Raw genomic sequence first — 11,665 nt, forward strand, 5'->3', positions numbered from 1 at the left:
AATACTTGAGTGACTGTTCATTGGCAGGCACTGTCCTAGGTACCAGGGACCTGTAGGGTACTGAACAAAACAGTCTCTAACCTCAACAACAGATAAACATCTATATAAACACATGGAAAATTAATGAGGGCAAACAGGCAGCACGTAATGCTGCTAAGAGAAATAAAGCAGGTAAGAGAGGAGGGCTTAGTGGAGAGTGCTATTTTAGACAGTGACTATGGAGGGCCTCTCTGAGGACGGGACCGTGTGAGCAGAGAGCACCATGAAAGAAGGGAGCAAGCCACACACATCCGGCCGGGGGAAGAGCTTTCCTGGCAGAGAGGAGATTGTTCAAATGTCCTGAGGAGGGAACATCTTGACATAATCAAGGACAAGCAAAGACACAAGTGAAGCTGGACTGAGCAAGGGGGAGAGGGAGAGAGATGAAACCAGAGGAAGGCAAGGGCGAGAGAGCCAAGGGCGTTGTTTTTTCCCCAAGTCTGAACAAAAACGACTAGCAGGTCTGTGGTAAAGGAGTGGCATATGGTTGTTTACATTGTTAACGGATCATTGGCTGCTTTGCAGCCAGTCCACTGTTGGATGGCAGTGTGGCAATATGGAGCCACTCAGGTGCTGTCACATGGAAGAGGTGAGAGAGAGTGATGGCTTGGACTACAGTGATAGTGGGAGAGGTAGTAAGAAGTGATCAGATTTGGGAGATATTTAAAGAATTACAGTAAGACCCAGTCCCTGCTCTCAAAGAATTTGCAACAACAACAGCAGCAAAAAGAATAAAACCCACCATAATATAAAGGGACTGACATGCTCGGTTATATGGAATCACCAGTGCAGAACCTTTAGGGGAGTTGGAGAAGGTGTAGAGAAGGTGACAGTTGAGCTGCATTTTGAAGGAGAAGAGAAACTCCACCAGATGAATAAGGAAGGTAAAAGAAAGGTCATTTCAGGCAGAGGGGACAGCATAAGTAAAGGCTTGGGAGTGTGAAACTGCATAATGTGCTTGGGAATCATTTAGTGGCTTGGGGAGGAGGAGCAATAAGGGCTGGAACACAGGCCTCGAAAGGTGGTTGGAACCGGACTGTGAAGGATCTTTTTTTTTTTTATCCTCACCCGAGGATATTTTTTGATACTTTGTTCAGATAGAGTAGGAGGGGGAGGGAGGGAGAGAGAGAAACATTGACGTGAAAGAGACACATCGAGTGGTTGCCACCCACATGACCCAACCAGGGCCGGGGACAAACTGCAACCGAGGTACGTGCTCTTAGCGGAAACCGAACCCGGGTCTCTCTGGACCGCAGGCCAACACTCTAACCGCTGAGCCAAACTGGCCAGGGCATGTGAAGGATCTTGAAGGTGAAATTCAGGAGTTGATCCTTTATTCTATAGATGATAGTCCTTGAAGATTTTGAGTGTGCACAGGACATAAGCAGAAGTGTATTTCTGAAGATAATGCTGATTCATTGTGGAGTAGACTAGAAGGACACTGAAGACAAAACCAATTAGGAAATTAGGTTCATTCATTTAACAAAACTGAGTACCCACTGTGTGGTAGGCACTGGGAACAGAGCAGGAAATAAGTAAACACAGTCCCTTTCTTAATGAATTTTAGGTCTGGTAGGAAGGTAAGAAAGACTAACTGCAGAGGCCGGGTCAGACTCAGGAAATACTTCGGAAATACCACTATAAATCCTGGGTGTGGAAATGAGAACGGCTTGCCTGTCTGTGAGACATAATGTGAATACAGTTACTGCCAAGTGTCCTGCCACATAGAAACAAGTTTTAAATAATGCTTTTGGGCTGTATATACCTTTATAGCTTTAAAAGCATTTTCTCATACAGCCTCTCACTTGCCTCTAAGTGTTATACAACTTGTAATTATTAAACAATTAATGTTATTATTTGACGGTATAACCTTGGGTGAAAGTTACGCTCAAGAGCTGTTTTGGAGTGCTGGAGAGACATCCACCTTGCTGATGAGGGCAACAAAATAGAGGAGATGGGTCTGGGACCAAACATCAGTCTAGGATAGAGAGAACAGTGTGTTTAGCTGTCTTTATGTCTCATTTCTAAGAGAATCCACTCAGAAGGAGTAAGACAGGGTTAAGGACAAAATTCTTAAAATGTACAGGGATCTCTCACTGAACATATCTCAATTTAATAATGGCATGTCCCTGTAGCAAATTCCTTTAAAAACTGATCTTTCCTGCCCTGGCCGGTTTGGCTCAATGGTTAGAGCGACGGCCTGCGGTCCAGAGAGACCTGGGTTCGGTTCCCACTAAGGGCGTGTACCTCAGTTGCAGTTTGTCCCCAGCCCTGGTTGGTCGTGCAGGTGGCAGCCACTCGATGTGTCCCTTTCACGTTGATGTTTCTCTCTCTCTTCCTCTCTCTCCTTCCCACTCTGTCTGAACAAAAAATGGAAAAATGTCCTTGGGTGAGGATAAAAAACAAAAACAAGAACAAAAACCTGATCTTTCCTGACCAGGACTGTATGTCACGTTTAGAGTCTTGGAAAAGGTTGTGGAGCATTTGCATGTTGGTGCTTGAATTAATTCTCTGTGACGTTTCTGGCCTAGCTGGTTCCTTGCTGCTGTTGTCAGAATCAAATTTTTCACTAATCTCTCCCTTGTTTTCAGATGACAAAATTTCTGTTAGGTTTCAGAAAGCTGGGATTACAAAATGTTCTTAGGGCTTTAAGTCCTCTGTGGTGATTGGGGAACTCAGGAAAGGATTGGATAAAAAAAAAATGGGGGAGACAGGGGGCAGTCAGTGAACTGAATAGGGGATTCCTGTCCAGAAATCTGTCTTTGGATCCAAATGTTCACCACTTAAGAGGCGTCCAAGATTTTAAAAATAAAATGAAAAGGGATGTAGATTACAAGAATACATGCATGTGTCGAAACTGAACTCTACACTGAAGACTGTACATCTGACTGTGCATAATTATAACTCAATAAAAGGGAAAATCAAGCAAGCAAGACAGGTAGAGCAAAAATAATTAATACTGACAAGCAGAACCAGCTACTCTGGACTGTCTTAGGGATCTGAATTATAATTTTCAAAACAAGATGGCCAAACTCAGCTGATAAGAGGCTCTGACAGTGAGGCCAAGGGTGTCAGAAGCTGATTCCTAAGTGGCCATTAGCTATCCATGGTTTTGTGGGTACAGTTTGTACCCCTCATCTGAGCTAGCAAGTTCTATATTTGCTTCCTGGTTTTAAGGGCAAGGGAGAGAAAAAGCAGAGATGAAGGAAATTCTATCCCCTACAGATAACTGATTGGTCAGAGTTTACCATCTTCTTTTAAGAACAGCGTATCTGGTCTCCAAATATTACAATATATCATCACCATCATTCTCATTTAGAATATTCCTCCCTTTCTTTCCCTAATCCAGAGCAGTTCTCAGCCTCTCTGAGATCTCGACTGGATGTAGGAAGTGATCACCAGCCCCCCACTTCCATTACTCCTTTAATACAGATGCCATACTCCTGAACTCTAGCAGTGTAGATACATTAAGATCAATATACTACATATCGGAAGTCACCATTACATCCATGCAGTTTCCATTAGCTGAAATGCAACCCATATTCAGATGACCTGATGACACTCTAACCACAGTGGCCTCCTTGATTATCTGTCTCCCCCACTAGACTGTATGTTCCATGAAAGCAGAGACAGGGTCTATTGCACTCACTACTGGATTCCAGCGCCTAACATGCTGACACATAACAGTATAGTAGGTGCTCAACTAATATTTAGTAAATGAGTAACCAATTAAAAGCAGCATGTTGTTTTTATTGAAATTAGTCCCCTATGCTTGGACTCAGGGGAGGGAAATGGACTTGAAAGAAGATTCAACATGGTTTGGTTTGTTTTTCTCCTTCAGACAGATCATTTCTGTTATACAACCCGGATGCTGAGTGACCAGCCAGGATAAAGGTGCATGTGACATTTAAGGACCAGGCATGTTTTTGTCACAGGCAGGAAGGTTCTATGTATTAATTGCCTGGGGGCTCCATCAAAAATCAGAGTAGTCAGCCAACAGTGCAGTCTGTGAACAGGGTGGTTACATCTGTGGCACTTGGCATTGTGCCTGGCCCTACACCAAGCAGACCTCCTGGTACTGCACAGTTGGAAACAAAATGGGTTCGGCAAAGGAAGCTCACGTTGCTGCATGGAAAGGTACAACTTCAAGAAATTACCTAAAATAAGACCTTCTCAGCAGACTTAAGTATTAGCAGAGGGATGAGAGGTACTTGGGAGCTCAAAGATATAAGGATTCACCCACTGATGTGGAAGTATTTCAATATTTTAACAACTGAAAGGCAATACCAGAGCATGTCAGCTGATTTCCAGTCCAAAGGATTCCAAAGTATCAATAGAAGCATACCCACCACAGCATGTCCAGGTAGCCTCTGCTTCCTTGGAAGTTGCTATTTCTGGGTTTTTAGATAAGACATGTAAGCAATGCCTTTGCCTGGTCATGTAAACATTATGGTTCTAGCTGACGGGGCCTTGCTGGGAGGCTCCTCACCTTACAGAGTTCTAAAATAATTTTCCTTTAGCAAGGGCGACATCACCGACCTGAAGGTGGATTCCAGGCAACTGCCCTATCTGGGGAACAATCAGGTATGTGCAGGTATGTGACTCACAGTGGGAGAGAGAAATTCAGAGAACTTATCAAGCAGATCTCTACTCTTCCAGCTTCGTTCCTGGACTATGTGTAACCCAGCAACAAGGATGTACAGCGGGGACCGGGATGGATGAGGAAGTTGAAGGTTTGGAGCTAAAATCTCTGAGACACTCAGCCTTTAACGGAGGAAAGCTTTTGGAAAAGATCTGGCAAATTCTCTGGCCTTTCAACTTCACTTTCTGTTCTCTTTTTATCTGCTTTCAGCATTTCCAATTAATCTTGGATTGAGAGCCCAAGGCAAGAAGCCAATGGTGCCTGAGGAATGCTAAAGAGCAAACTGATCCAGGGAAACAAATGCCAGCGAGGGACCCCACAGCAAAGAGACAGACACTGTGAGCAACTCTCCTGTTACCATGAGGCTTGCGAGGCGTGTGCACAGGTCTCCGCATTGGCACCATCTGCCGATTCCTCAGGAGGACAGAACAAACCAGCGAGGCATGAAGATTAGATTATGTAACGCTGGAGGATTGCTGTTTTCAAGAAGGAAACAAATGGAACGAATTGATTTGCTTGTCAGAGTCATGTCACTAAAGGCAACTCGTTCCCTCCTCTTCCAAGAGGACCTCATTAAAAAGAATGGTTTCCACGGATTCAGAATATGGGAGATCACAATAGACTCCATTCATAAGAGTGAGTCCAATTTCCAGAATTGCACTGATAAATCCTATTCTGGTCCCTTGGCCTGAAAAATAACTATTTAACTACTACCTAAAAGGTACCAACATGGCAAGGAACATAACTGTCAGGTGTCAGCCATAAACAAGATTCAGAACCTGGGTGCTTTGCCTAAACTGAACTCTGTTGCTTCTGGGGGGAAACCACCTGATTCTGAGACCTCAGTGGGGTCATATTTACTATTCAGAGCTCTAAATAGGTGCTTTGATAGAGTGGGGATGTATTCTTTAAAATACATGCATGAGGCCCTGGCCAGTTTGGCTCATCAGTTAGAGCGTTGGCCTGCAGTCCAGAGAGACTCGGGTTTGGTTCCCGCTAAGGGCACGTATCTCGGTTGCAGTTTGTCCCCGGCCCTGGTTGGTCGTGTGGGTGGCAGCCACTTGATGTGTCCCTTTCATGTCGATGTTTCTCTCTCTCTTTCTCTCTCTCCTTCCCTCTCTCTAAAAAAAAAAAAAAAAAAAAAAAAAAGGAAAAATGTCCTTGGGTGAGGATAAAAAAAAAACATGTGTGAGGAAGAAGATTCATTGCATTTCTGGGATTCTTTTGCCAATTCTGGGCTTTTCTGAAAATGCCCAGCACAATACTTTTTATAGTATGCTCAGATAGATCTGAAAAGTGAACCAATGATGACCCTGAACCTGCTGCCATAAGACCATTCCTGAAGGTTTCATTGTCTCACTAAGAAACCAAGACTTTTTTTCTTTTTCTTTTTAAATCTTCACCCAAAGGTATTTTTCAATTTCTCTTCAGATAGAGTGAGAGGGAAGATGAGAGAGAGGGAGAGGGAGAAACATTGATGTGAGAGAGACACATCTACTGGTTGCCTCCCGCACTACCCCGACCAGGGCCAGGGACCGAACCGCAACCAAGGTACGTGCCCTTGACCGGAATCGCACCCTCGACTCTTCAGTCCGCAGGCAGATGTTCTAACCGCTGAACCAAACCAGTCAGTGCTAAGATACCAAGATTTAAGTGTCAAGTCTTCATTCAACACAGAAATGAAGCCTACTGTACCAGATATTTTCCATTTGCCCCTCTAGATCCAGTTTCCATCCATCCTGCTCTTTACCCTGGGGAGCTAACCCGTCCGGACTACTTCGACCTGCTCATTTGCCCTCTAGCTTCCATTGGGGTATAGCCAAGAACTGAAGGGCAGAAGGAGAATGAGGCTGAAGTATTTATTCATTCCCCCAGTTCTCTCCCTGCCAGACTGCCTCAGGTTGGTTGTGTGCTTTGATATAAGGTCACTGCCCCTTCTCAAGGCAGCCCTCTCCACACACAACTCTCTTTCTAGGTTCTGTAATCTCTTTCCACCTTCAACTTTCAAATCTAGTAGTGAAGACCCTGGCTATTATCAGCCCCCTGGGTCCTGCACTATCCCTATGGTTTCCCTACATCCTACCCAAATCTTTATAAACAGATCCTTTATCAAACCTTCCTCTACTGATCCAACTTGAGTGTACCATCTGTTTCCTTATACAAATCCTGACTGATACACCTACCATGTGTCAGTCTGTTCCCAGCCCTGCACCACAGTTTTTTTTTTTTTAAAGTAGCGAAATTAATAATACAATATGCTACTACTTTATAGTTATTCTTAATGTTCACCTTTTCCCAAGGCTATAATAACAACTTAAAGATAAAACCTAATTCCTCTGTACAACATAATTGTGCGGTAGAGTTTGTATGAGCTAAATATAATTCAGAGAACAAGCTTTTCCATGCCATCAAAATTCATGTTAACTATAAAGAGAGAACTGCAGAACTGATGCCCCTGGCTTGAGATTTTGCAGAAAATATATTCCAGTATTTAAATCTATTCAACAAATATTCAAAAGCCTACTCTGTGGCCAGAAAGAGGGTGATCTTACAGTGAGGGACAACACAGAAGTGGGCTCAGACTTTGTAAACCTTGGTTTTCTTTTTAGGCAATAAATATGCTCTTTAGAACTTGAGTACAGCCCTAGCCAGTTTAGTTCAGCGATTAGAGCATCAACCTGTGAACCAAAAGGTCGAGGGCTCGATTCCAGTCAAGGGTGCATGCCTGGGTTGCAGGTTTGATCCACGCCACAGCCAGGGTTGTGTGGGAGGTAACCAGTCAATGTGTCTCTCTTACACTGATGTTTCTTCTCTCTCTCTCCCTCCCTCCCTTCCACTCTGTCTAAAAATTGATGAAAAAATATCCTCAGGTGAGGATTAACCAAAACAAAAAACAAAAACAAAACTTGAGTACAAACTGTATGTCTATAAATCAAATACATTGTATGATTGTGGGGAGTTTATTATTTGACTAATAATTCTGTAAAATAATCACTGTTTGATCTTTTAACCAATCCAGAGTTTTCATCCATTCAGCGCACTTCAAGTGAAAATGATCTTCAGTCTGTAGGGAAGGTTGGTCTCCTTCGGTGTTCCTGGAATAGCAGAAATTATGGAATGGAATTTAGAGGAAAGATAAGGGAATTACTATTTATAGACCCCATATAGAAGCCCAGGCAATTTTGCATCTGTTAGCACATTTAATCCTGGAGGTAACTACATATTCCACCATTCCCTTATTTTCTACTTCTGAAAAAATAAAAAAATAAAAAACAAAGAAATTAGTACAGCAGGTGTGGAATTCAAATGCTTTTTTTTTTTTTTTTTAAGGAGAAAGCAAGGCAAGATATTATTCAGTACAGGACTATAAAGATCACATTATTCCCCGGCTTCAATCGCTTCCCACTGCTCTTAGGCTCAAGTCCAAACTTCTTCACACGGCCACCGTTCCCTCCCGAGCTCTCTCCACCAGCCAGATTTCTTCCCACTTTGCACCCACTGCTCCCAGATCTGTCTGCAGTCGCTTCCTCTCCCCTCTTCTCCAGATCAACTCCGACTCAGCCCATCAGTTTGCTCTGTTTCCACCTCCCAGGGAATGTCTGTTTCTCCAGCTGGACCTGTGTCCCTCTATCCCGAGTGCCCAACACCTCTCTGAACAAATGAGGAAGGGCTGGTTGCCAGGAGGGCTGCCCTGCCTGACGGCGGCCCTTTTTACCGTTTCCTTGGTGGGGTTTCCTTGGGCTCCAGGGGCCCAGCAAAGCCTCCCTCAGAAACGGAAAGGCCGAAGGAACCTGTTAGAGATTCTAGGGTTCCGCATTCTCTCCCCACCTCTGGCGTATACCCAGGTGCTCCAGAATGCGGGCTGCATCCCCCAAACAGTCCCAAGGGTCACGAAGTGAGAACGTTTCTCCAGCCTCGCACCTGCTGGCTGTGTGGCACCGGGCACGTGATTTGCAGCAGTTGCGCATGCGCAGAGGCTTATTTATCACGTGATCCCCCACCCCCCACCCCCGCGCTCTGTAGCCTGGCTCTTGCAGCTGCGCATTTCAACCTGCGCTGCTTGCCGGCAGGAGGTGCTGCAGGGTCCGGAGAAGGATTCGGGAGGTCACAGGCCAGCTTGGGATATACTGAGCATCGTCTAGTGGAGGCACTGGAGTGAATTATCTCACAGAATACTCTCAATGGCTTAGTGTAGTAGGGACTGGTGTGTCCATTTTACAGATGGGGAAACTGAGGCTCCTGTGGATTTTAGGACTTGTCCAAAGGTGCAGGTAATGATAGTCCTGGGATTTGAACCGACGTTTCTCTGGCTCCCAAATGCCCAGGCTCTATTAGGACCACGCTCATCTTTCAAAAGTTTGTTTCCCCAAAGTGTGGTTGCCCCAGTGAGGAAGTTCCCTCTCTCCTAGTAACTCCAAGCCAGCTGCCTGCCTGGGTTCATGTCCTGGCTGTTAGTCATGTCACCACTGAGCCTCAGTTTCATCATCTATTAAATGACCGTACTACCTGCTGCCCATTTCTTATGAAAATTAACTCTTCTAACAAAAATGTACTGCTGCCTACCAGATGCCTGGTACTATGCTAGGTAGGCTAGTGTATGCCAAACAGAACAGATCATGCAATTCAATGAGATCGTGTGTGAACATGCTAATAAACTCCAAAGCCCATTAATAATCTATGTAATACGTTAGATGATGGCAGGTGTCATGGAGAAAAATTAAGTGGGGAAAGGGAATCAGGAGTATATTGTATGGGTGTCATTTTAAGTGCAATGGTCAGGGAAGGCCTCATTGAGAAGTTGGCATTTGAGCAAAGACCTAAAGGAGGTGAGAGAGGAAGACACACCAGGGATTGCTATAAAACCTGGACAAGTTTGGACCTATTTCCCATTAAGAACAGATGCGATCTAAAAATGGACCTGGCATCCCCATTAAAGCCTGCAGTTCTCCTGTGGGATTCCCTCATTGAAAGGTGGGCAGCTCTGCTGTGGGTTTCTCACAGCTGGCTCCTGTGGAGTGAAAACAGACTGTTACAGGTATGAATGAGGATTCACAGCCGGCAAGCTCTCCCTTTGCATCTCCAGAGCAGTGGGTGTTTCCATCAATTAGAGGAGGGTCCATTGCAAACAAAAGGAAGCAGGATACAGAATTAGGACCAGGGCTAACATTTGGCTGAATGTCCCATGTCAGCCAGGTTCCCAAATACATGTAGAGGCTCATTCACACAAATGCATCTGCTCAAAGCCCCTCTCACACAGATACAAGAGTGGTGGCACATAGCGGCTCATGGGCTTGAACACTGCACAGAGAAGTCTAGTCTGGGAGAAAAATATTAAGCCAGGCCTTGCCAGCTCTCCTTTCAGCAAATGTCATGGGGAAAATCTTAGCAGCTAGGATGAAGGGAGACAGCCCTAAGACTGTCCAAACTAGGAGGGCACTGAGTCCAATAGACTAAGGTCCAGAGAGGTGAGGTTATCTGTCCAAGATCACACAGTAAGTCCATGAAAACCCCAGTAAACTCTTACAGCCAACAAATATTTATGTGCCAGGCACTGTTTTAGGTACTAGGAATACAGCACAAATCAAAACAGACAAAAAGTTCTGTTCTCCCAGAGTTGACATTCTAATAGACATATGCCCTGACCAGTTTAGCACAGCAGTTAGAGCATTGGCCTGAGGACCAAAGAACCTTGAGTTCGATTCCCAGTCAAGGGCACATACTTAGGTTGCAGGTTTGATACCTGGCCCTGGTCCGGGTCGTGCAGAAAGCAACTGATCAATGTGTCTCTGTCACATTGATGTTTCTCTCTCCCTCCCTCCCACTCTATCTAAAATCAATGGGAAAATATCCTTGAGTGAGGATTAACAAACAAACAAAAAAAGTGTATATATAGTTGCCCTGGCCAGTGTGGCCCAGTTGATTGGAGTGTAATTCTGCACACAAAAAGGTTGCAGGTTTGATCCCTGGTCAGGGCACGTGTGGGAGGCAACTTATCGATGTTTCTCTTTCTCTCTCTCCCCTCCCCCTCCCTTTCTCTAAAAATCAATAAAAAATTTTTTTAAAAATGGACAGACATTACAGCAGCCTCCCTTTATTCACTGTTTGCTTTCCACGGTTTCAACTGAGGTCTGCAAATACTGAATGGATAATTCCAGAAACTATAAATTTTAAATTGCACACTGTTCTGAGTAGTGCAATGAAATCTCACATTGTCCCACTCGAAACCAATCAGGATGTGAATTGTCCCTCTGGCCGGTGTGTCCATGCTGTAGATGTTTCCCACCCATTAGTCACTTAGTAGCCATCTCAGTTATCAGAATGTTGTGGTACCACAAATCTTGTGTTCAAGTCACCCTTATTTTACTTAATAATGGCCCCAAAGCGCAAGAGTAGTGATGCCAAAGAGAAGTGTAAACTTTATCATAGTTAAGTATGTATAGGAAAAACATGGTGTATATAGGATTTGGTACTCTTGGTGGCTTTAGGCATCCAGTGGGGGGTGGGGGTCTTGGACTGTATCCCCTGTGGATAAAGGGGACTACTGTAAAACAATAAATTAGTAATATATGTAGCATGTTAGATCATGGCAAGTGCCATGGAGAACAATTAAGGAGGGAAAAGGTATAAGGAAAATAATGTATGAATATAACAAAGCAGAATGGTCAGGAAAAGCCTCCTGAGAAGTTGGCATTTAAGCAAAGAACCGAAGGAGGGGAGGGAGGAAGACATGCCAGTATCTGGGGGAAGCGTCCCCAGAGGAGGAAACAGGAGAGGCCCTAAGGCAGGAAGGTACTCAGTATGTTCCCAGAAGCAACAAGGAGGCCACTGAAGTGAACAAGGAGGGTGGGAGGGCAGGAGTCTAGGAGCCAGATCGTGTATAAGCTTTGTAGGCCACTGTAAGGACCTTGGCTTTTACTTGCAATGAGATGGGGAACCACTGGAGAGTTTGGGGCAGAGAAATGACATGATCTGACCTAATTAAAA

The sequence above is a fragment of the Molossus molossus genome, unplaced genomic scaffold (assembly GCF_014108415.1).
Source record: "Molossus molossus isolate mMolMol1 unplaced genomic scaffold, mMolMol1.p scaffold_m16_p_22, whole genome shotgun sequence".
In the NCBI taxonomy this organism is placed as follows: Eukaryota; Metazoa; Chordata; class Mammalia; order Chiroptera; family Molossidae; genus Molossus; species Molossus molossus.